This window comes from Schistocerca gregaria, chromosome 4 (genome assembly GCF_023897955.1).
Source record: "Schistocerca gregaria isolate iqSchGreg1 chromosome 4, iqSchGreg1.2, whole genome shotgun sequence".
In the NCBI taxonomy this organism is placed as follows: Eukaryota; Metazoa; Arthropoda; class Insecta; order Orthoptera; family Acrididae; genus Schistocerca; species Schistocerca gregaria.
In genome coordinates, this window is record NC_064923.1 from 494,258,215 (window position 1) to 494,283,132 (window position 24,918).

General features: G+C 41.9%; 1 protein-coding gene and 1 non-coding gene across 2 annotated transcripts in view; one reads left to right on the forward strand and one right to left on the reverse strand.

Annotated features, from left to right (window-relative positions):
• LOC126266626 (neuroendocrine convertase 2) overlaps positions 1-24,918 on the reverse strand; it is a 1,418,212-nt gene that overhangs the window by 895,905 nt on the left and 497,389 nt on the right. The window lies entirely within an intron of this gene.
• Trnas-cga (transfer RNA serine (anticodon CGA)) lies at positions 19,149-19,223 on the forward strand. The gene has a single exon. It is a non-coding gene; the product is annotated as a tRNA-Ser (tRNA).

Consider the following 24,918-nt stretch of genomic DNA (forward strand, 5'->3'; position numbering starts at 1 on the left):
GCGTCACTGCATTGCGAAAGTTAAAATTTTAAACTGGATACAAGAATGTTACTTTAGCAGAATACAGTTCTGTGGCATAAATTAATCACAAAGTTGTAAGATAGCGTAATAGATATCTTATTACCGTTGCGCTCTTGGTGCAAATACTAGGAATCGCAAGAGCGTGAAAATTGTAACTGTCAGACGCATGACATCACACTAAGTATTTTACGATATTTCAATTTGTTTGCTGAAGTTTTGATAGTCATAATAAGCAAGTAATGCCGAGAGCAATGGCCGAATGGCAAAGTCGATAGTCCTTAACGTGAAGTAAGTGTTATCCTTCTGAGGGAAAGCTGTGGAACGGCGGACCAGGCAGAGTGTTAATTGATCCTTGAAGCCTTAAGCGTCACATAGACTTGGGCGACTAACTTCCCCAGGAATTTTGTTAAAGTTCTCTCTCCTGCCTGCTGCACTGAACTTGTTTTACGAGAAATTAATTACAGGTGCTGGTGGGATATTGAATTTACTTCTGCGTACGATCGGGGTGAAATAAATTCTGTGAGTAGATGTTTCTGTTTTTATTATAATCAACGCGATGTGGTCCGCTTGCTGGTTAATATTAGCATCTACCGCTGCAGCATTTCAAGGAAGCGGCGAAAAAAAAAAAAAAAAACGTTCATGGAGACAGCAAACGTAGCAGACACAGAAATATACGGATTAATGAAGTTGAGATGAAAGATAGTTTAAAAGTAAATTATGACATCCTAAGTTCATAATGGGGTTAGGCACAATAAAATAAATGGGATACTTATAACTGGAAAATGACACAAGACGATCGATGAAAGGCTTACATCAGAATTACAATGAGCCATTTGTTCCTTAGTATCTGTGAAGGGTGATACAATGTCTAGAATATAAACACACTTTAGTGATTTTGTTTTGCCCTCTATTATATTCAGTACATGATTATTCTGAACTGAGCAAATGAAGGTCTCCGAAAGATTCACTTCGATTTTGATCTGTTTTGAGTCTGTTGTAGTGTAGAGCAAATTAAGACACCCACAATTTTCATATAGGTGACTATACGGCCGTTACGGGGGAGAGACACTCCCTTGAAAATAAATGAGTTTAATATTTCTGAATGAATACCGTTGAAACGGAAACACATACAAAAAAACTTCAAATAACAGTACTATAGTTCTTACCGTATCTTAAAACGTTACAACAGTGCACCCAGGTTTGTCGAAAAGGTTACTTTTCCGAATTCTCCTTCCCCCATTGCTACACTATGTGATCAAAAGTATCCGGACACCCCGAAAAAAACACGTTTTTCATATTAGGTGCATTGTGCTGTCACCTACTGCCAGGTACTCTATATCAGCGACCTAAGTAGTCATTAGACATCGTGGGAGAGTAAAATGGAGCGCTACGCGGAACTCACGCACTTCGATCGTGGTCAGGTGATTGGGCGTCACTTTCCACACTCCTAAAAATCCCTAGGTCACTGTTTCCGATGTGATAGTGAAGTGGAACGTCAAGGGACACGTATAGCACAAAAGCGTACAGGCCGACCCCGCCTGCTGACTGACAGACGGCCGACAATTGAAGAGGGTCGTAATGTGTAAGAGGCAGATATCTGTCCAGACCATCACGCAGGAATTCCAAACTGCATCAGGAATCACTGCAAGGACTATGAAAGTTAGACGGGAGGTGACAAAACTTGGATTTCATGGTCGAGCGGCTGCTCATAAGCCATCCATCACGCAGGAAAATTCCAAAGGGTGCGTTGCTTGGTGTAAGAAGGGTAAACATTGGACAATTGAAAAACGTTACGTGGAGTGACGAATCACGGTACACAACGGGGTGATCCGATAGCATGGTGTGGATATGGCGAATGCCTGGTGAACGTCATCTACCTGCGTGTGTAGTGCCAACAGTAAAATTCGGAGGCGGTGGTGTTATGGTGTGGCCGTGTTTTTCATGGAGGGGGCTTGCACCCTTTGTTGTTTTGCGTGGCACCATCACAGCACAGGCCTACATTGATGTTTTAAGCACCTTCTTGCTTCTCACTGTTGAAGAGCAATTCTGGGATGGCGATTGTATCTTTCAGCACGATCGAGCACCTGTTCATAATGCATGGTCTGTGCCGAAGCCTTTACAGGACAATAACATCCCTGTAATGGACTGGCCTGCACAGAGTCATGACCCGAATTCTACAGAACACCTATGGGGTGTTTTGGAACGCCGACTTCGTGCCAGGCTCACCGAGCGGCATCGATGCCTCTCGTCAGTCATTTTCAACCACGTGTCAGGATTCTTTGGATCACAAGGTGTAGGTTTTTTGTTTAGAGATTTGACTAATAGCAAAACGTGTAACACAAAATTAGAAGAAACATATATATAGAAAATATATGTAGAATATACATTTATATTTTATTTATCCCGGAAAAACGTAATAAACAACCCACAAGGACAACAATTGCCATTTAAACAGACGTATGTTGAGCACTCATCAGCGATATGGAGATATTTCTAGCTTATTTCTAACAAATGCGTCCTTGGACTACCGCCTCATCATATAAAACTGAATTTGGTATTAACGAAGTCATACATTTTGCTATTAGTCAAATGCCGAAACGAAAATTAAATACTGGGGGAGAAAGGATTTCTAACAAAATTAGTTTGGATAGGTCTGGTTGCACCATTGTAACGTACATTAAAAAAAGAAGTTTTATTTGATGTCTTTAATATCTCATACCGATTCAACGGTATTCATTCACAAATATTAAACAATTTTGAAGGAGGTGTTTCACCTTCTTAGCGGCTATATGAGCACGTACAAAAAATACGTGTCGCTCATTTTACTCTACTCTACAACACATTCAAAGCCGATCAAAATCGAAGTGTTTACTTGTGAGTGCGTTTCAAGTATCAGACAGTGTCTCGGGGAAACTTTTCGCTCCGTGACGCCATCAACTTTACATCTCTTCGCAGGTCATTTAGAAGGTGTACCGACATTTTCGTTCAGGATAATGTGCGCATGTTTTAACACCTCACTTAACTGCACATTCCGCCAATTGCGTGCAGCATTCTGCAGCAATTCCTGACATTTTAAAAGGTTCTATTTCCCCAAGTAAAATTTATCGAAGTTTGATCTCTATTGAAGGGTACACAGTTGGTAAAATACATAATACACGATAGAAAAAATAATTTGTCTAAAGAATTATAACTAGTTGCTGCGGGTCTACGAAAAATAAATAAACTTTGTTCGCAACTCCGCAACCTACGTTTATCTCACTAAATAAATTGTATATAACTCATTATTTTCTAATTTACACTAATTAGAAAGTTTTCGTGTCTCTTATGAGCAGCGTTCTTCGTTCAGGCGAAGCAACGTAACGATATCTTTATATGTGTCATTTGACTTTCGAATTAGTTTTTTTCATGCAGACGTGTTAAATGACAAACGTAAAACTAAAGAGGTGTACCTTCGGAGCAGCGGAGGCACTAACTTACAGAGGAGCCCAAATGTAGCATGCACGCTCACGACTGTTTTCAACGAGAAAAATGTTTCTCAGTATAGTTGTCATCTAAATTTTCCATCTTCAAGACAACAGATAATATACTTGAGCTGTCTTCCGTGTTTGTCATAACTACTACACTGAAAGAAAGGTGACACATGACGGAATAAGCAATGCAAACTAAAACAGGAAATAATAGCATTCCTGACCAAAAATAGTCTACCAGTAACAAACATCAGCTTTAAGTTGAGGGAGAAATTTCTAAGAACGTGCATTTGGAGCACAATAATGTACGGAAACGAACCACGGTCTGTTGGAAAAATTGAAAAGAAGAGAGTCAAAGCCTTTGGGGGGTGGAGTTATACAAAGATGTTTAAAATTACGTGGACAGAAAACATAAGAAATGAGGTGGTTTTCCGCCGCAAAATCGGCGAGGATTTATCGTAAGTGAGACGCAGAGAAGTAGTTATAGCTCTGCAGATAATGGTTTCTGTTAAAATAGTGAATATCTTTTCTACTCTTTTTGGCAATGTGAAACTTGAGTTCCTCCTGGCATATCGAATATCATCTAACTTAAGAAACTATAGCTGGGAAACATGTTCGAAAAATGCCCGCTGATACTTCGGCAGGTGGACACCCCCTAGTTCTCGATACACAAATGAAAAGACAGATTGCTTTACACAGCAGCTTAAACCCTCAGGGCTATAGAATGCTATTTGGGGCTACACAAACCAAAGAATTATGCAGAAAAACAACACACAACGCCAACGCACAACCAAAGATGATAATAATCCGAAATTATGGACACTCAACTATTTAGAACAAGTGAGAGACAATACAAGGACAGAGTTATCACCAATTGCACACTCTTTGGTAATTAATATTTGACTACTGGTAATCTCTCACATCTCTTGTGTTTGGTATTGCTGTGGCGATAGTTCTTTTTTTTTCTGCAGGTTTAGTTGTCTCTCTGCATACGCCGTCTTCTGGTTCGTGGATGCCATAGCCACGATCACAGACTGTTTAAGGTCTATGCACAGACATCTTTCGTTTCAGCTGTATCTCGAAAGTGACGGTGTTCTGCCTACGAAATATCGACGGTTATTGGTACCCAACGAAATTGTTTCTGTATATTGTATAATGAGAATCTAAACGTGGTGGAAACGAACTTCAGTGTATGAAAAGTGTTGCGCAATGTTTTGGCTTGTATCAGATACTGTATGAACAGATCACTGTTGTAGAGGACTAAGACATTGGTTGTGATCGTTGTTGGTTATTCACGGTGAGTGGCAGTGAGTACGGATGTAAGGGAGGAACGGCTTCGTGGATAGGGAACCTCCACACCACGAGGAAAAAGCTGCAAACAAAGCTTTTCGTAATTGATGAAATACTGCATCTACCCGCTTCCTTAATCCATACCATTCAGGATGCAACGTGATAAGTTAGAGTTGGGTTTTACATTACCTAGCAAAATCGTTTTAAAGCCAAGATAGAATAAATAATTCTTTATTTTCAACAACTGGGTTGACACACTTTGCTGTCACCTTCGGATATTTAAAATTTTTGTTACAAAACTTGTCTATTATGAGTTGGAACCTCACGCCAAGCTGTCACGTTAGGGGATAAAATGTAACACATAATGCGAAGATGTGTCAGCTCAAATTTAACATGTTTTGTAACAAAATTTTGAAGACCTGAAGATAACACGAAGTCTGCCGAAACTGGTTATTGAAAATAAAGAAATATTTATAAGATCTTGACTTTAGAAACTTTTTACCAAGTAAAACAGATCCATCCTTTTCATTTCTGAATATGTGATAATTCGACCCAATTTTGCACTGCAAATTCTTTAGGCATCGATGGTGATTGGCATAGAGATCTATTTGTTCGAGATACATCTACATTTACGTGATTACTCTGCTATACACAATAAATTGCCTGGCAGAGTGTTCAATGAACCACCTTCAAGCTGTCTCTACCGTTCCACTCTCGAACGGCACGCGGAAAAACGAATACTTAAATTTTTCTGTGCGAGCCCTGATTTGTCTTATTTTATTGTGATGATCATTTCTCCCTATGGCGTTTGAGAATGTATTGTAAGATTCTACAAAATATGTCTGTCAGCGACAAGGGACGGTAGTTTTGTGAATCACTTCTGCTACCACCCTCGTAGACGCATGTGATCCGTGCTTTCTTCCAACTACAGGGCATAACCTTTTGTTTGAAGGGTGTACGGTATAGAACGCATGTGCTGAACTGACAGAACCACCACAGTACACTCTGCCTTTACTATCAGCACGTGCCTGAAGTGTTTATCCGCGCTTTCTGGTATTCTATGATGAGAGACACTTTTACCCGTATATTTCATGCGCTGGCCAGTGCAAATCTGGACTTCCGTATGTCACGTTTAAGGTCCAGTCTAATTAAAACAACTCACACGGAAAAATTTTGTTTGTAAATTGTTTATGATTTCGAAAGTAATCACCTTAACTGTCGATACATTTGTCCCACTGTGAGACATTCTTCATGAAAAAGTGTTTCCGGGTCGCCGCGGAAGCATGAATGCACCCAGGCCTATTGCCTTTTCTTCCAGAGCAAATCGAAGGCCACCGTTTCGTTAGGGCTTAAAAAATGTGGATTTTGCAGTGGGAGAGATCGAGACTGTATGGAGGATGTGGGAGGGCTTCCTACCAAAACTTCTACAGCTTAGTCGAAAGAACTTTGGCAACATGTGGCCGGGCTTTATCTTGCAATAGAGCGAGTCTGTCCGTCGACGAACCTTGGACTTGGCGCACTTCAGTTTTTGCGAAGTGTGCAAAAACCGTTGTGCGTTAATTGTGGCGTCGTGTTTCAGAAACACAATGAGCAGCGAGAAAAAAAATCGGTGGGGGTGGATCCATGTGCTTCCAGTTTTGGCTCTGACTTGCTCTCTGACTCAAAATGAAGACCCACGACTATAGTGTATTCTTTATCGTGTTATTGTTACAGGTGCAGCAGTGATATCAACATTCTGTTCAACTTCTACTCCTCACTCAGACTGTGGGGAACCCATTGGACACAGATTTTGCGGAACTTCAGATACTTAGCAAACTGCAAGCAGTACCGTGATTGACGCCCAACAAGAGACGAATGTCTTCCACCGTGCACCATCGTTCATTTCTGAAAGCAGCATTCAGCACAGCAATGACGCGCTGAGCCTGTCCTGACCACTTCTGTCTTTCAACGACGCTCGACCTTCTCGAAATCGTTTATTCGCTGCAACACGTGTGCCAGTGACTACTGTGTTCGCCACATGCAGAAGACATTCTGGCATGAATTTCACTTTTTGACACTCTTACCGCAGTCAAAGACGGCACTTTATCTCGCTGTTCCTGTTTTCCGGCCCCTTGCGTGGTCGAGTCTGACGCACATACGACCTCACGCTGTGTCAGAATGTTAACAGGTTTGCCCGTTTAGTTGTCTGCAATGCCGGCACTCACTTTTGCTTCAACATTCTTTGCGTGCAGACATTTACACCAATGAGGAAAAGTAGAAAGAAATGCCACAAAAACAGTACAGCAATACAGGGCTGTCTATCCGGATCATATGACGCCAGGCAATTGCACGAATTATTTAGACGCTAGTGCGGTTAGCCTGCTTGAACGTCAAAACAAGGACAAGAAAGAAGACTGCAGTTGACAGAGAACACGAAGAACGTGTTCTGGCTATGACGCTAATGAATACGCACGACACATATTACTAAGAAATCTGGAATCAACCAGAGGAGTGTCATTCGCCTGCTGCATTGACGAACTAACATCCCTACCATCTGTCACTGCATCATGCACTTGACGACCTTGATTTCGAACATCGCATAGAATTTTCTAGATTTGCGCTTCAGCAACTAAGAGACGACGCTACGTTTTTCCAACGTGTGCTCTTTATCGATGAAACACCGTTTACTAACCACTTTAATTTAAATTTGCATAACATGCACTATTTGGCAGCCGAAAATTCACACTGGCTTCGTCAGGTGCAACATCAACGGCGGCGGAGCGTAAACGTATGGTGCGGCGTCTTAGGAAATTACATCGTGGGACCTTACTTCATCTCATGCATTCTAATTGTACATTCGAACGCACACCTACGAGTCAAAATTCTGCCGGTTCTTCTAGAAGAGGTACCATTGGATATTCGACAGTGTAGGCCGTACGTGGCTGCGACTCCACGGTTGCCCAGCTCACTCGTCCCGTGTTGCGACGCAAATATAGAATGATAACTTCCGAGGACGTTGAATAGGACGAAATTAAGTTGTCAAATAGCCTACGAGGTCTCCCGATTTGACTCCTCTTGATTTATTTCTTCGGGGAGCACTCAAAGAAGCAGTCTATGATGAAGCCCCAACTGCGCCAGACAGTGTTCAAATGGTTCAATGGCTCTGATCACTATGGGACTCAACTTCTGAGGTCATCAGTCCCCTAGAACTTAGAACTACTTAAACCTAACTACCCTAAGGACATCACACACATCCATGCCCGAGGCAGGATTCGAACATGGGACCGTAGCGGTCGCGCAGCTCCAGACTGTACCGCCTAGAACAGCTCGGCCACACTGGTCGGCCCAGACAATGCGTGTCGTCGCATCACCAGCGCATGGTCTACCATGTCATCCACTGTAATTACATCTGGTTATCGTTCTTTCGAACGGCAGTTGCAGATGTGCCTTTCAGTCCATGGTCGACAGTTTGAACAATGACTAAATAAAGAATAAAGTTTTTTAGAAGACAAAATTTATGTGACTTAGGTAGTTATCTAATCGTTGTTAGAAAACTGTTTGTTTTATTTACGTGTGTACGAAATTGCATTGCAGTGTACTGCACTTAGCTGGTAACACTGTCACTAGGCGCTTGCGGTCAGCATGCAACGACGTTTCGTTAAGAAGAATATTCATAAAATGTTTATTTTAACGAATGTATCCAATATGAGGTAATTTAGAACATTGTAGGTAGAGACACTAACCAGACAGCATGTATTTTACCTCTAAGAAGCATACAGCCACGTACAGGAAAAGAGAGGTCAAATATTCTAACATTTAGATATTTCATACAGTAGTTCCTTTTTGCAGCGTATTTTTGAAGAATGAGCAGTTGACTTCTCTGTTTCAGTTCACATGAATCCGGGAGGATACACAAATGTGAAATAGTTTTTCTAAGTCCTTTCTGTTACAGTTAATTCTAGCCTAAGTCGCATTTCCATAAACGACATTCGTAGGTGAACCTGCATCCAGGTCGTAAGTTGGTTCACGGGGAAATAATGCTTAATGTTCGTTTCGCAGGCATACCTTACGGGTATACAAACAGGAGCCTGGTCCGAGACGCTAGCTTGGCAGTGTTTGCACCGCAAATGCCGTTTCCAGCCACAGTGCTCTCACGTTCTAGGACGTTTCTTGATCTTTTTACGACAGGTTGCAGTCCCAACATTAAAAAACGCTGTATCACTGTAATTGTTTTTCTCAAGAAATATCGAAATGGTTCAAATGGCTCTGAGCACTATGGGACTCAACTGCTGTGGTCATTAGTCCCCTAGAACTTAGAACTACTTAAACCTAACTAACCTAAGGACATCACACACATCCATGCCCGAGGCAGGATTCGAACCTGCGACCGTAGCAGTCGCACGGTTCCGGTCTAGAACCGCGAGACCACCGCGGCCGGCCAAGAAATATCGAATGCAGCTATAAAAAGTGCACGGTTCCATTAAAAAAGTACTTGCTTCCGTGTCTCCTTTGATATCAGCGCTAAAAACAGTAACCAAACAACAATATGCGTGCCTCTCTGGGCTCTAACATTCGCCGCCAACCGCGTTTCGATATGTGCAACCGTTCACGAAATAAAAGGGGTGTTACGTCTTACGTGACTCTCTGTATATTTAAGCTCTTCTATAACTGTGGTGGTTAACTTCTTTTTATTACTCTGTACATTCAGAAACAGTGTTATGGTGCATCACATCGTGTGAGAACCTAAAATGGTGTTGACGCTGTGGAATTCGCCCGCACACACACACAGGATAGCAGCGGGCAGAGTGCAGCGGTGTCGGTGTCCCGCATCATTAATTATGCTGGCGAGCACGTCAGCCCTTCGCACCTGCTACGGGCCGATGTTCCGCCCACGCGACGGATCGACCCTCGCTCCCAGAGCGGAGCGGAGCTAAATTCGACGCCTGTGCCCCGCCCCGTCCTGCGGCGAGAGCGCCCCTGTCACCTCTCACTTGGACAACAGGTCGTGCTCGATACGGCCTCCACCCCGGTCATTGTCGGTAATGCAATATCTACAAAATACCTTCATGCTCGGTTAGCGTATGCTCACAGCTTAGGCAGGCAACAAATTACAGTACCTAATACGCAATGAGTAAATGCAGGTCCTCTATGATCACTAAGGAAATCTTTTTCCGTTCTTCCTGCAAAATAGTGGCAACATCAGATAACAATGATGGAGGTTGACAGCGATCCCGCACCCTTCTCTCCAAAGCAGACCACAAAAGCTCATTAATATTGCAGTCTGGTGACTGTGTTGGCCACAAGAGATACGACTATTTCTCGTCGTGCTAACAAAACCAGTCCCGATGGGTGAGAAGTCTTAGAATACAACATCGCCATTGGGGAACAAACACTGGAACATGGGATGCACTTTAATCAGGAAAATTGCTCACGTAATTCTTGGTAGCAATGCGACTTCGGAAAATAACCATGGTGCCTATGGAATACCACGATATCGTTTCCCAAATCTCCATGGAACCTCCCGTCATGTTTCACTCTTGTGACGTAAACTCTGCCAGAAGGTGGAAATTATGGAAACGAGACTCATCCGACCCAATGATTTTCTGTATATCTCTATGCTGGATGGCTGAGGGACTTGTAACAGATCACCTTTAAATGTCAAACCAAAATCAATTTCAGTCAGCTATATTTCCAACATTATTTTCTTTTTGCTACCAGTTCCGGCGTTACACTACGCCATCTTCAGGCCTCTGTGTAAAGACAACAACAATAGACGAGTAAACTATATACGTAAGGGGAGAGAAATCAAACTGTACGCAGTGCTAATATACATATACGAAAACCAACCTGTACAGGGACTGGCATCAAAGTTAAAAATAAATTAAGGAATTAAACAAGAGAACAATTGCACACTGTGTGAGCATAAAATAGGGAACAAAATATATATGCCATACAACAGCGAAGAGAACCTATAATCAGAGGTCAAAATTACATATTAAGCATACATAATCACGGTGCCACATATTTACAAACAATTACTGACGAGCAACCCGTAGGTAAAGCTAATGTTAGTTCCCGTGAATTAACTCAATCAAAAGAATCACAGTCATATACTCATCAGTATGACAGTGCATTTGTGCACTCTTGAGAGAACATGTGTTACTTGTTTCAGTGTATTCGGTTATGAGGGCAGCAGCGTCCACTAGCCCAAAAACAAATTTGTATTAAATGTGTTCTATCTTGGAAACCACTCGGAGTAGGGCATACGTCCGAGTGAAGTTTCTCGTTTCAAATGATCGTTCCCATCACATCTCAAAATCCTGGCCGTTCCTCCTGATGGATCCTACATGCTTTCTGTGGTATAGTACAGAGAGTGCCACGCCAAAGTCGGAAACGCATATTACTGAGATTCCACTGGAAACTGCAATGACGAGTCGGTGGCGCTCCCGAATACATTGTCTCCCCTCTCAGCACAGCTGCACCCTCGCGCTGAGGTCCGTTTAGTGTCGACCATAAGGATAACTCAGCCCAGGTCAAGGCCCCAACTACAGCAGTCGACACAAAGTTCTGGACCAACGACCTGTTAAAGTTTCAGATGAACCTTTACTGTTTTAAAAGTTGATCATTGTGCTTCAAGAGGGCAATTTGTTACTTACTGCTTTCGTAATAAATAGCAGTTGCAAGTTATCAGGCTCTCCTGTGACAACGAAGTCTGTCGAAGTTATGTAAATCTTTTATTAATTTATGTAATGAAGTGAACAAATATCTCAAGCGTTCTAGTTTGATGAGCGTTCTCCAAGAGCAATTAAAGAACTCACAGTTATGACCGGGCGAAAGTAGATTTGTCTGGTCACACCACATTTCTGATGTGTTACTGTGGACGGTATTCATACAATTTTGTCTCATCGGTGTAGAGAGGTATCACATTTCCTATGTCAGGCTTCTAGGCGTTGTAGAGGGACCTAAGTAGCTGAAGTTCTACGTCCGGAAATGTACCGTTTGGATGTAAAATAAGTTTCAATATCTATTCACTTTCAAATCTTCCACTTCACGGCCGCCATTGCACGTCACACGACCCATTGTGCCGACGTCAGCCGAATATTTGGGTCGGCACAGTTTATTGGTGTACTACATTAAGCGGAAAGGGGGAATTTATTACGAATACAAATGAAGTTTAATTTGAGCAAAGAAGTGTCTGTCACCTGTGATCTGAACTTAAATTATTAGTAACACAATATGAAAAAATGAGGAGCTTACTAAATTTCAGTCGTTAATGTACTTCGGTAGCTACATGGATAAGTGTCATGTAACAAACCCAAATGTCCCGTGTTCAATCTTAAAAACCTCTAATAAATAGCTACTGCTCATGTATGTCAATGGTAGAAAAAAATATGACTGAAGTTTTCTGAATTCTGCCAATTCATAGATGCTGACCCCAGCCGCCAAAAGGAAGTACGCAGGTAATAATGAGTAAGATTAGGAGTTATCAAATGAATTTCGAATGTCTACAAGACAAATAACGACCTTCAGTGCGCCCAGGGTATTAAGCAATTACATGACGGAGGATGTCACACAAATAAAAATTACTTTTAAAAACTTGGTACTGTTTCAGGTGTTTCCAGATTAAATAAAAGAAATCTTTATCTGTGCAAAAGATAAATGACATTAAAAATTAAAGCCTGATTGAAAGTGGGAAAAACGGTGGAGAGCAGGTGGAAATATGTGTGTTGGGTTGTTTTACCTAGTCCGTAAGTGCCCCAGTTGAGGAGAATTAGAAATCATTTTTTACTTTCATCAACAGGTCAATGTAGAGTGATATTTGAGAGGTCAGCTTAAAACAACAACAACACGTTATTACAAGTTGGCGAACATAAAGATGTATGTTGACTTAGAGGTCTAGTTAATTGCAAAACTCGTATTACACTGTTCAAATGTCATCCCAAGTCACACAACGGCCACTGAACACACTATTTATACATCGTTTTGCCTGATATCGAGGTCATGGTACCTCTCCATTTGATCTCATTTGTCAGATAGAAGAAATTAGTCGTCCGTCCGTAACCGAGACTACGCAGTTATAACGACATTTGTAAATAAATGACTTCCTTACGCGTATCGAAAATGAAATTTATGTCACAATTAAACTGCTTCACGTAGTAAAACAAGAAACATCTTGCGGGAAGATGAGACACATGATCGTGTCTTTTCTGTTTATAGAGGCAACAAGTGTGCCTACAGTGTTGATACCAACGCAAAGTGCTCTGTTTACATGGCAGTTCTTTTCCATAATTCTTTCTGCGCTGTTGAGACAGTAAATGTGTCCCATATTCCAATGAACAATGAACAAAAATGACGCACCAGGAAAGAATTATCCGAATGGGACGGAAATCGGTAGATGTGATGTATAGAAAAACTGGAAGATTTATCCAAGAGACACAAATTGAGCAAATCAGTAATGCGTTGTTCCAACTATGGCTCTTATGCAAGCAGTTATTCGGCTTGGCACATATTGATAGAGTTATTGGCTGCGTTCCTGAGGGATATCGTGCCAAATTCTGTCCAACTGGCGAGTTAGATCGTCAAAATCCCGAGCTGATTGCGGAGCACTGGCCATAACGGTCCAAACGTTCACAATAATGGAGAAATACAGTGACAATGTTGGCCAAGGTAAAGATTGCCTTGCCATGAAGGTTCGTTGCGATCCGTGCCGAGGGGTGCGTGGCACATGGGAAGATGTGTCGCAAACGTATCCTCAGGGATACTGGGTGGCCTCCATGAGTAAGTAGCCTTTCACAGCGCGGGATATTCGTGGTGTGGGCCATGTAGATATCCAAATCTCGTGGGACCAATATGGACACGACTAAATAAAATAAATTAAAATAATCTGAGGGACAAACAGACCTCAGACACCCACACATAAGAGTCAGGACCGATGGAAGGCATTTCCACTACTGAATCAGTGTCTAGACTTGAGCCAGAAGTGGGAACTGTAACCGAGAAGTTGGATCAGGTCAAGATTAAAGCCTTATCTGGGGCCCGGAGTAGGAAACTACTCAGGGAACAGAGAAAAAAGGAAGGGAATGGATGACTTCCTAAAGAGGGAATTAAAGGGACTTGGACCTAAGACCGCCAAGAAAAAATTCTCAGGTTGAAGGGGATACGCAGACCTCCACAACGTCTAAGACAGGCAGCAAGAGGAAAGGGAGGAATCTACGACTCTCTCTCCTCAATGGATTGGCGAGTCCAGAAAAAATCCGAGGCAAGAAGTAGGGAAACAGACTTGTAGTACTGCAGTCTCGATTTTTAAGATGACAGTTATCCAGGAAAGCTGTCTACTGGTGCCCATAACCTCGCAGCAGGAGGAACTTTTACAGATGACCCTCTTTGAAAAGATTGGGAGGTGGACGCTGGTCCAGGACCCAACTTCAGGAGGGTCTATCTAGATCGTGGGGCCCTCATTTTGGTCTGTCAGGGGGTGCACACAGTGGAATGACTTAAGGATAAGGTGCTCATGATATCCCCGTGGTAAGATGCGAAGCTGCTGTTCAAGACAGCAGTGGAGCTTCTTAAGACCGCAAATGTATCAATATGGGCACCAAAGATTCTTAAGGATGTCTGTCCTAAGATTCTGTTCGAGAAAATAGAGGCCCAGAACCCAAAGGACTGGATAGTGATCAACCAGAAGGTTGTACCGGAAGGATGAAACCTAATGGTGGAGGTCGGAGAGAAGTCCCTGAAGGTGATGCGAGAGCAAGACCTGAAATAGGGGAGAAATACAGTGACAATGCTGACCAAGGTAAAGTTTGGCAAGCACGAAGACTAGCGATAGAAACTGACGCCGTGTTCGTTCGGGCACTATCTTGCTGAAATGCAAGCTGAGATTGCCTTGCCACTAAGGGTAGGAAAACAGGTCGTAGAATATCGTCGACGTACCGCTGTGCTGTAAGGATGCCAAGGAAGACAACCAAAGGCGTCCTGCTGTGGACAGAAACAGGCAATCAGTCCTGGCTGTCGGCGCACATGGTGGGCAACAGTCGGGTATCCCACCGCTGTCTGGGGAGTCTGCAGATACTTATCGTCCCGGAATCTCGTTGAGTGGAGTAGAATTGCCTTCCGTAATGGAATTCAGGGACAATGACAAGCGGAGACGCCTCGGGCAGCGGTGGAACGCCAATCTGTCTCCCACCGTACAGCTCCATAAGCAGGAGTCAAGGTCTGGAGTGCTATTTCTCTTCATGGTAGGACCCCTTTGATTCTTCGGCACCTTTACAGCACAGCGGATGGCCGACGATATTCTAGGCCCCCTTTTATCCTTGACGGCAAACCATTCTGGGCTGACATTTCAGCCAGATAATGCCCGCCTGCACACGGTGCGAGTTCTTCGTGATTTCCAACCCTTTCCTTGGCCAGAAAAGTTGCCAGATCATTATGGACAGGGTCCATCCACCAGCTCGGGATTGACGATCCAACGCATGACGGGGCAGAATGTGACACAATATCCCCCAGGAGGACATCCAAGAAATGTATCAATCAATGCCACCGGAAAATTTCTTTCGTAAGAGCCAAAGGTGAACCAACGCGTTATCGACTTGTTGAAGTATTTCTCTCGAAAAAATCATCCAAACTCTCTTGCTTCGCGGTGCGCCGTGTTTATTTCCGTCTTTTGTCTCAGAGTGTACTTTCTAAACTCTAGAAATCTGAAGACCAATGAATCATTTATTGTAGCCCTGTATTTGTATGGCTAACGTCGTGTTATTCTAGCAATTACGATGTGCTAAATTATGAAAGTAAATATTTAATTAGCACGAAGAGGGACTTTAGAGAGCACTTGGGGAGAGCAGGGCCAAGTTTAAGAGAGACTACAGACTGTGCGCAGCGTGCAAATACCGAGCGCAGCTGCCGCGGCCGTTAGGTGGGCCGCCGGCCGCCTGCCGCCTGCCGTCCACTCCAAGTTTCATATCCGGGGCGTGTTTCATATCGCGGCCCGTGGCTCGGCACTCCGACGTGGCGGGATCGCCGCGCGAACGCCGCCGGCCGCATATTTCACGTCCCCGGGGCGCACAATGAAAGTTCCCCCGCACTGGCTTACTGCTCCCAAAACCACGCGCCTTCCGCAGCGGGGGAAACTGCTAAACATTTTACTGGCGGAACATGTCGGACTCCGGCGCAGAGGACATCCTAGCCGTACCTCCCACGCTTCGCACTGGAGCTACCACAGTCTGCCGCTTTAAAACTCAGGTTTCCAACAGGTACTAGAAATTCGGGGCGTGTTTTTGCTCTTGGGTAATCGTTACATGCAGTCAGTGTCTAGTACTGTAACCGCCATTAACCAACTGGTGCATCGGTTAACTCGAGCAACGGTACACAGCTCTAGTTATTATATGTCGTGCACACGAAACATGTGAGAGCGTTATTGCAACACAGTGAGTCTGTACGTCGTACTTCGCTGCATCTTATATGGACTGAAGACTTCCCTCTAAGAAAGATGTACTATATCACATTTTTTGGTAATATTGTGTATTCACTAGAATATAGACATACATCACATTAGATATAGCAAGGGATGTCTTTTTTATGTTTACAATTTGCGCTATTTCTAGTTTTAATGTTGACTATTCTGGTAGAATATTGAATATCAGTGGAAAAGTCGTCTGCGGCCTAAGTAAGTTTCGCTCCAAAGGATATTGTCACAATTAATAAAATATTCTGGGCAACTGTGCCGTTCTCTACAGGATTTAAATTCAAAATCGACGTTTCCTCCCCATCTGCGAAGGACATTTTCAAGGAGGATTCGTTGCTCTCTTGGATATCCGATTCATACCCTGGCTCGCTACTGCTACTGCGAGCTAAGGTGTGAATCCCACATTTAATAAAGCTACTATTCTACTTGAAAACGTCCTTCGCAGAAGGGGACGAAACGTCGGATTTTGAAGTGAAATCCCTTAGACCACGGCATAATAGAAAGTAATATTTTATTAATTTTGAGAATTCCGTCCCTGAAAGTTTACATTTTACAAACGATATTGCGTCGTTAAATAGAAGCATAGAATGGCAAATAGATCCATCATACAGGAAGCAGAATGTCCAGAAAAGTAGGACGGATAGTGGAAAATCATATTTCTACATCTGGTAAAGAGGTGTCTGATAAGAACTCCATCAAAAGTTGTACGTGCAAGAACGCTGTGTATCATTCTAACTTAAATTATACACTAGAATAATTTGTTTGGCCTAGTCATTGGTTTTGGTAGAGAAACAACGGGGCAATGACACTTTTGTACAATTACCTTGTTTTGGCAGGATATTTTAGAAAAGTGAAACAGAAATGTATTGTTTTGGGACATATCTCTCTGCCTTGGGGCCGTACTTGTGCATTAATTGGAAAAAAACAATAATAATGAATTTATTGACTACCTATAAACGGAAGTATGTGATATCTGAAGCTTGTTTAAGCACGTCTTTCATTAGGAAGAAAGTGAGCTAGAATAACTTTGCTGCTTTCAGTGTTCTCGAAGGAATCAGGAAGTGTGGCCCAAACTTGAATACGGTACGGTTGAATATCAACGCAAATGGTCGAAATTCTATCTGCGTCTAAGTCATAATGTTATTTACCCTCGGGTATCTCATTCTCTGATAAAAACAAAAGAGGAAATCAGCCTCAAGTTAACACCCCTTAGACCTGTTATGAAGTTTCTTACATCTACACCAACATGACTGCCCTGGAGTTCACACTTAAGTGTCGGCCAGAGGGCTCATTGAACAACATCAACACTATTTCTCCACCGTTCCGCACTCTAATATCGTGGGGGAAAACGAACACTTATATCTTTCCGCGTGACTGATGCCTCTTATTTTATTACAATGATCATTTCTCCCTATATAGATAGGTGCTAACAAAATATTTTCGTACTCGGAGGAGAATTTTGAAAACAAACTTCGTGAAAATAACTCGTTGGATTGAAAAACGCCTTGTTTTAATCATTGCCACTAACTCATCTATTACATCCGGGACACACTCCCATTATCGCGATAATACAAAACTAGTTGCTCTTGTTTGAACTTTCCGATGTCCTCTGTCAATCCTGAATTCCTTTGTATATAAAAATCTTCTTCCTCTGTAGCCAGAGAAAATGAGAGACTTTTTGGATATGTATAAATAAGGTGATGCAGAATGCAAGGAATTTTACGTGAACTTATCTTCTGAGTGAAAAGTTCAGTTTATTTTTCCTCTGTTAAACTTCTTCTTTGTTATTGTTTCTAGTATAGAACGAGGCTCTTTTTGGAGGTTGATTAAATAAATTCGTTCTATTACTTCAATATGTCAGATAATATATCCTGTTAATACTTTTCATTATTTTTTGTCATTGTAAGAGAGAATAATGTTTTTTTAACTGTAGAACGCTATTACATGATGTACTTTTACAGGATATGCAACATTCGTATACGGAAAGCTACATAAATATTTAGCTAACTTCATGAATATTTTAAAATATGCTAAGTACATGACTTGAACGTACATAATAAATTGTGTAAATTTACAGTACCAAAGGAAAGCAATAATAATTTTTACTTTCCGAAAAGTATTGAAATAGTGACACAGAACGTTCTTCGAGAGAAGTTTTCAACTGTATTTTCAATTACCACCTCGATAAAAATCATGCTGCAACCCTTCTCCACGTTTTCCCTTTCAACACGATACGTTTTTCCGAGTTATGTATAACTTGATGGAGAGATCGATTGCAGAAGTCTACATTTTGATTGTTCAGGAACCGTTCCACCTGATAATAACCTCTTGCTCAATCTAGAGATACCGTCCACGCAATCGTTTCTTCATTAGGTGAAAGAGGAAGAAATCCTGGGTCTCTTGTCAGGAGAATATGGAGAGTAGGCGGAGGCTACATTTGATAGCGCAAAGGAGCAACAAACGTGACAGTGTCCTGCTCAAAACGAGTCGCGAGTTGCCGTCGAGTCAGAACACCCTGACAGCAGCTTCATCTCCCACCTCTCTGCTGATAACATATCAATAGTAGACTAGAATGTTGCATATCTGCAACTGTTTCCTTTCCACGCAGAAATCATTACAACCAGTCGTAACCACATTTCCTGCGTTTTATGCTAGAAATACATGTTTGTCACGGTTTCGCATAATTCTTAACTGAGATATTTATGTGTTCAGAATGAGATTTTCGCTCTGCAGCGGAGTGTGCGCTGATATGAAACTTCTTGGCAGATTAAAACTGTGTGCCCGACCGAGACTCGAACTCGGGACCTTTGCCTTTCGCGGGCAAGTGCTCTACCAACCTTCGCAGAAGAGCTTCTGTAAAGTTTGGAAGGTAGGAGACGAGATACTGGCAGAAGTAAGGCTGTGAGTACCGGGGGTGGGGCATGAGACGTGCTTCGGTAGCTCAGTTGGTAGAGCACTTGCCCGCGAAAGGCAAAGGTCCCGAGTTCGAGTCTCGGTCGGGCGCACAGTTTTAATCTGCCAGGAAGTTCCATATTCATGTGTTGCTCTCCACTACTACTACGTTATGTTGGTTATACCAAACAAATACTACTCCCACTTGGTGTGTGCGACACAATGTAGCTGTTCACAAGTTTCGTCATTCTGATGAGCGTTTTCGATTCAGGTGGCCATTTATGCACGATCCAGTAACATTAACGTGACCACTGCCTACGTTCGACGTTAACGGGCAATAAACACTGCCAGAGGAAACGCGGCAGCACTAACTGTGGGGGATGTATAAAGCGTGTAGGAGGATACGGGAAACAGTACAGTTTGTGCCGTAACTGGAAACGGAGTGATTTATCTGACGTACAAAAGGGCATGATAACTGGCTCTCGGGCCAAGGGCGAAAGAGTGTCGGAAACGAATAAGACTGTACACTGTTCGCTTGTCGCCCTGTTCACTGCATCGCAAATTAGCTGTGTCCATACCCGGTTCCCGGCAGCTGCGGTGCTCCAGGAGCCTTACACATGTACGTCACCCCTAGGAGAAACATGGGAGACGATCCCCCACTCACAATGTTTTTCGAGTAGGTATTCCAATTTTTTGAGTTTTAGTTGGGAAAGAATGGCACGGTTGAACGACTATATCCAACCTTAACTAATTACATTTGCTAGAAGTTCTGATGCATTAAGAATTAATGGTTTTCAGGATTTACTAACATGTCAGTAAATCAAATCCAGTTATATCATCCAATAAAAAAAAACAATATTCCAAAGTTTAATGAATTGTGTTGGTATGAATAAGAGTGACGAAGGAGCGGAGCAGGTAAGTATGTACCGGCTTTATTTTGCTGTAAATTTCTAGAAGGCTTGGCTAGAAGGCAGAAGTCTAAAAATTGAACGCCATGCGATAACTTCCACAGGAAAAAAACCCTAAGCAGTTGTCCAAAGGCACGAACACACATCCATTTCTATAGCTAGGGGAAGTTTACAGGCGAGAAAATTTTTAAATCGTTAATATTTCTGTCCAAGGACTTAAATATCGAATACTTGTCCATCCTGGAGTGAATAATCAAGACGTCTTAGAAAAAGTGTCATTACAGAAAAAAGCATTTAATGTGGTAAACCCATACCCGTAAATCGATGTTCCGTTTTTGAAAACAGAATCTGAACTCTCATCTACGTTGCAACTCAAAATGCCTGAAAGACACAGAACATGTTTTGGTTTCAATAAAAGTAGAAGTTCGAGAATTATTTTCTAATGTTGAGGCATTGATAGATGTGAAGCAGAACGCAATTTTACTGCTCTACGACGACTGAAGACCTGCATTCGACACTGAAATAGTAGACGCTCAATCACGGAGGAAATTGGAGCTTGCACAAGTTTCTGTCAGATCAAATGTTGCTAGAATATTTATATCCCATTTTGACAAGAAAGGAGAATTGTGTCTGGATCATTTTAGGACGAACTTTGCAATAATATTTTATCTTATGCTCTTGATGCTATAACTCCCACGGGAGACGCTTGTTAACAGATAACAACAAACCGGTAAACAAGGAAAAGGTTGTATTACGACCACATTAAAGATATTTAATAGCAAAGGAAAACCTTTCTCAATAAAAAATAAGACTGCTTCTCAGACACTAACAGGTATATACGTGGAACATATGTAACGGTGCGTGAAGACTATACCAATGATAATGTCGGAGGTTGCGCGTTCGGCTTCGTTGGCCGGCAGATATGTCTCGGGGTATCACTGGGAAGTCATAGGCGTCCGGCAGCGGTGACCCCGACTGGAGTCTGACTCACTGACTGCTAACAGCCAGCGCATGAGTTGGCCCACAGTTCCTTTGAGCGAAATGCGATATATTGGCTTGCGCCGCCATATATAGCTGGAGCAAGGAAGAACTCGTGCCGATTCAGTTCCGCACTCTTCACACGGCGGAGAAAATAGGTCCCTGGCACCGAGAACTTCTGGTGGCGTTTGTACTGCCATCTGTGGTCCTTGTGATCGACGCACTCCGGGGAATCAACGCCTTGTATGTATGCACACCCGCGGAACTTTAGTTCGTGAGGGGTTGCCTATCCCTTATGGCACATGGCTGGTGTGTAGCACTTGACACAGTACTTAGTTCTCTACAGCTACTCCCATTTTCATTCCTACTTTTCATAGTTTTTCATTTGCCTTTTAAAATGCATTTTTAATATTTGAGAAATAAACTAAATATATTTGCGGATGTAACTCCACTCATTTACATTTCCGATAATAACAAGCAGAATTTAATTTGAAAAGGTATTCAATTTGAATATTTTTTCACTGTTGTTTAGGACATAATATACTATTGATAATTTTAAATTTTAATGTTATTACTCTTAATTTTATTATGGAATATAAAATAATTATATAAGTGCCACTGAAATATACGGTCTGAAGCGTCGAGAAGCCACCAAAATGTAGTTTCAAATCCCAATTTTTTCAAGGGGATTTGCCGTTTCTATACCGTTGTGATCCGTATCTTACCAATTGAGTCTCACGCCCCCTTTATCGAAATACTCAATAGTTTATAGCTGGTGACACCCAAGGCAATAGATGAAAAGTGTGAAAGATGGCTGCGGAGATGCGTACACCTCGAATAGACGTACAAATATTGAGTAACCAACCGTCCAGATGAATCAAGCGGCAATCAACAGTGTCTCCTCAACGAAATTTCAGCGAACCTTATTGCGTATTGACCTCCGCAGCAGGCGCATGCAGGAAGTCATCAACTCTCTTCCTGCATGTCTGGAGCGGCCAGCGCTGCAAAAAGTTACTAGCCAGGCTTTTGACAGGTGGTCACATTAATGTGACTGGTCAGTGCACGTTAGTTCAATGGCATAAATTTTTGGGCGCAGTTCATTTCGAGTGGCCAATGACACATGGAGGAATGTGAACAGGGCCTAACCGTTTTTTTTCCTGGTTATTTCATTAAATATTCAGTGCTAGCCATCATTGTAAACAACGCGAATGCTACTCAAAAGCTAAAACTCTAAAGCTTTTTCTCTTTGAGTTGATATCACCAGTCGTCATACTTGGGAGAGGGCGGTAAGATATATATAAAGTGATACGATATTTGTCCAAGTATCACTTAATATCCCAGCGAGCACTGTGATTCATAAAAACATTCATACATTACTTTAAAGAATAAGACAGCAACGAAGAATAATCGGGGCTATAGTCTGTGCATGAGGAAATCGTTTCCGCAGTATTCCTGCGTCATGAAGTAGAAATATTTTTGACAGCAACCATGGATTACCGAAAGGAATACATTTACACGACAACTATTGGACCATTGCGCACATCATCCTTACGCTGATAGTTAATGGGTAATACTTTGATATCAGATACAGTCCTAAGGGCTTTAAACTTCCGCCTCTGTAAATGAATACGGTTGAACAAGGCTGAGGCATTAATTACTAGAGTGCAACGAAAATGAAATAGGTAGAAAAGTGAAGAAGGAGGATATGTTTTCAGCGCGACTAACTGTAATGAAGCGTATCTGAGTTCGAATCTTAATGCTGTCAATCAATAAATATACACTGAAAAGGGGAGGAGGGGGAGAGGACTAGGACAGCAAACATTCTGCACCAAGAGGCCAACTGAAGAGTTACAAGAGGAAATGGTGGCTTTGGTTTGAGAAAACTTAACATTAACGCCTGGTAGAGCAGTGTGGGTACCACGTGCTCCTCAAAATGACTATAGTGGCATATTAAGGGTACATGGTACTTTCCCTGTTCTATATTATGTAAAAGCAACACCTGTTTCTTTCAGGCACCGTTTATAATGTATATGTTTTACAGAATTTTTGTTGATATCAAGTAATGCAGCACACTTTCTAAACAAATTAGAAGTATTTTGAATATTTTTTAACTCGCTTAGAGTTATTAAAAAGAATTACAAAGAAATTAATCCTATTTGTTTTCCAAAATGCTGCCTCAAATTGAGGTACTACTTAATTCAATGTTATAATTTGAAAAAGATCAAATTTTTACCAGAAATTCATGACATGATGACTGAGGTACTAGGCCTATTTAACCTGTTATGTATGTTACAAGGACAAAAATACCGCAACTTACATTTAAATTTTTATAAATTTTTTCCTAATAAAAATGTTATTTTCGCTATAATTCAGTTGATTCTGCAATAAACCTTATGTCTACTACGTAAGTATGGACTATTGCAAATTACAGAAAAAAATTCAAGGAATGCTTTTTGTACCGGGATCCTGAAAAATACAACTTGCAGGAAATTGCGAATGAAGATATGGGTCAAATTAAATTGTACCTCAGAAAATTTCTGAAGCACAGTCTCCATCCTGCAGCATTTTTTCATCTTCAACCTTCCTATTGGCATTCCTCTTAGCACTTGTTGCTTCTTTGGTAACTTGAAGAGCGAATCTTTCAGCTTCATGTACCAATTGTCTGTCACATGCAAGCAATTGATCTTCCATATTAGAGCCACATTTTATGCCTAAATTTCTCAGGACTTCCAACCTCCCTACCACTCCATCATTGAAACATATCACTGCATCTAGTACATCAACTTTCAATGCATTTAATCCTACAAAAACATTCTCGGGTAATCTTTCCCATATGCAAGTTGAAACTTTCATTTGTATTCTGAGTGCTCTATGAAGAAATTTACTAAGCAAAACAGGGTCACTCAGGTCTCTAAACATTGGTTTTATTTCATTCTAACAGGCTCAGGAAGAGAATGCTTATGATGATATATTTGATCACTTTCTTTTGCTATTTGGTAACCACACCAAGAATTTTAGAACATGTTTTTTTCTCGAGTATCATGTCGTTTTTGGAAACCCAGAATCTACTCTGTAGTAATCAATATGGATTGCGGAATCAGCGATTGAGTGAGACCCAAATCGCTTTATTTGTTCATGAGACCCAGAAAATATTAGATACAGGCTCCCAGGTAGATGCTATTTTCTTTGACTTCCGGGAGGCATTCGATCCAGTTCCGCACTGTCGCCTGATAAACAAAGTAAGAGCCTACGGAATATCAGACCAGCTGTGTGGCTGGATTGAAGAGTTTTTAGCAAACACAACACAGCATGTTGTTATCAATGGAGAGACGTCTACAGACGTTAAACTAACATCTGGCGTGCCACAGGGGAGTGTTATGGGACCATTGCTTTTCACAATATATATAAATGGCCTAGTAGATAGTGACGGAAGTTCCATGCGGCTTTTCGCGGATGATGCTGTAGTATACAGAGAAGTTGCAGCATTAGAAAATTGTAGCGAAATGCAGGAAGATCTGCAGCGGATAGGCACTTGGTGCAGGGAGTGGCAACTGACCCTTAACATAGACAAATGTAACATATTGCGAATACATAGAAAGAAGGATCCTTTATTGTATGATTATATGATAGCGGAACAAACACTGGTAGCAGTTACTTCTGTAAGATATCTGGGAGTATGCGTGCGGAACGATTTGAAGTGGAAAGATCATATAACATTAATTGATGGTAAGGTGGGTACCAGGTTGAGATTCATTGGGAGAGTCCTTAGAAAATGTAGCCCATCAACAAAGGAGGAGGCTTACAAAACACTCGTTCGACCTATACTTGAGTATTGCTCATCAGTGTGGGATCCGTACCAGATCGGGTTGACGGAGAAGATAGAGAAGATCCAAAGAAGAGCGGCGCGTTTCGTCACAGGGTT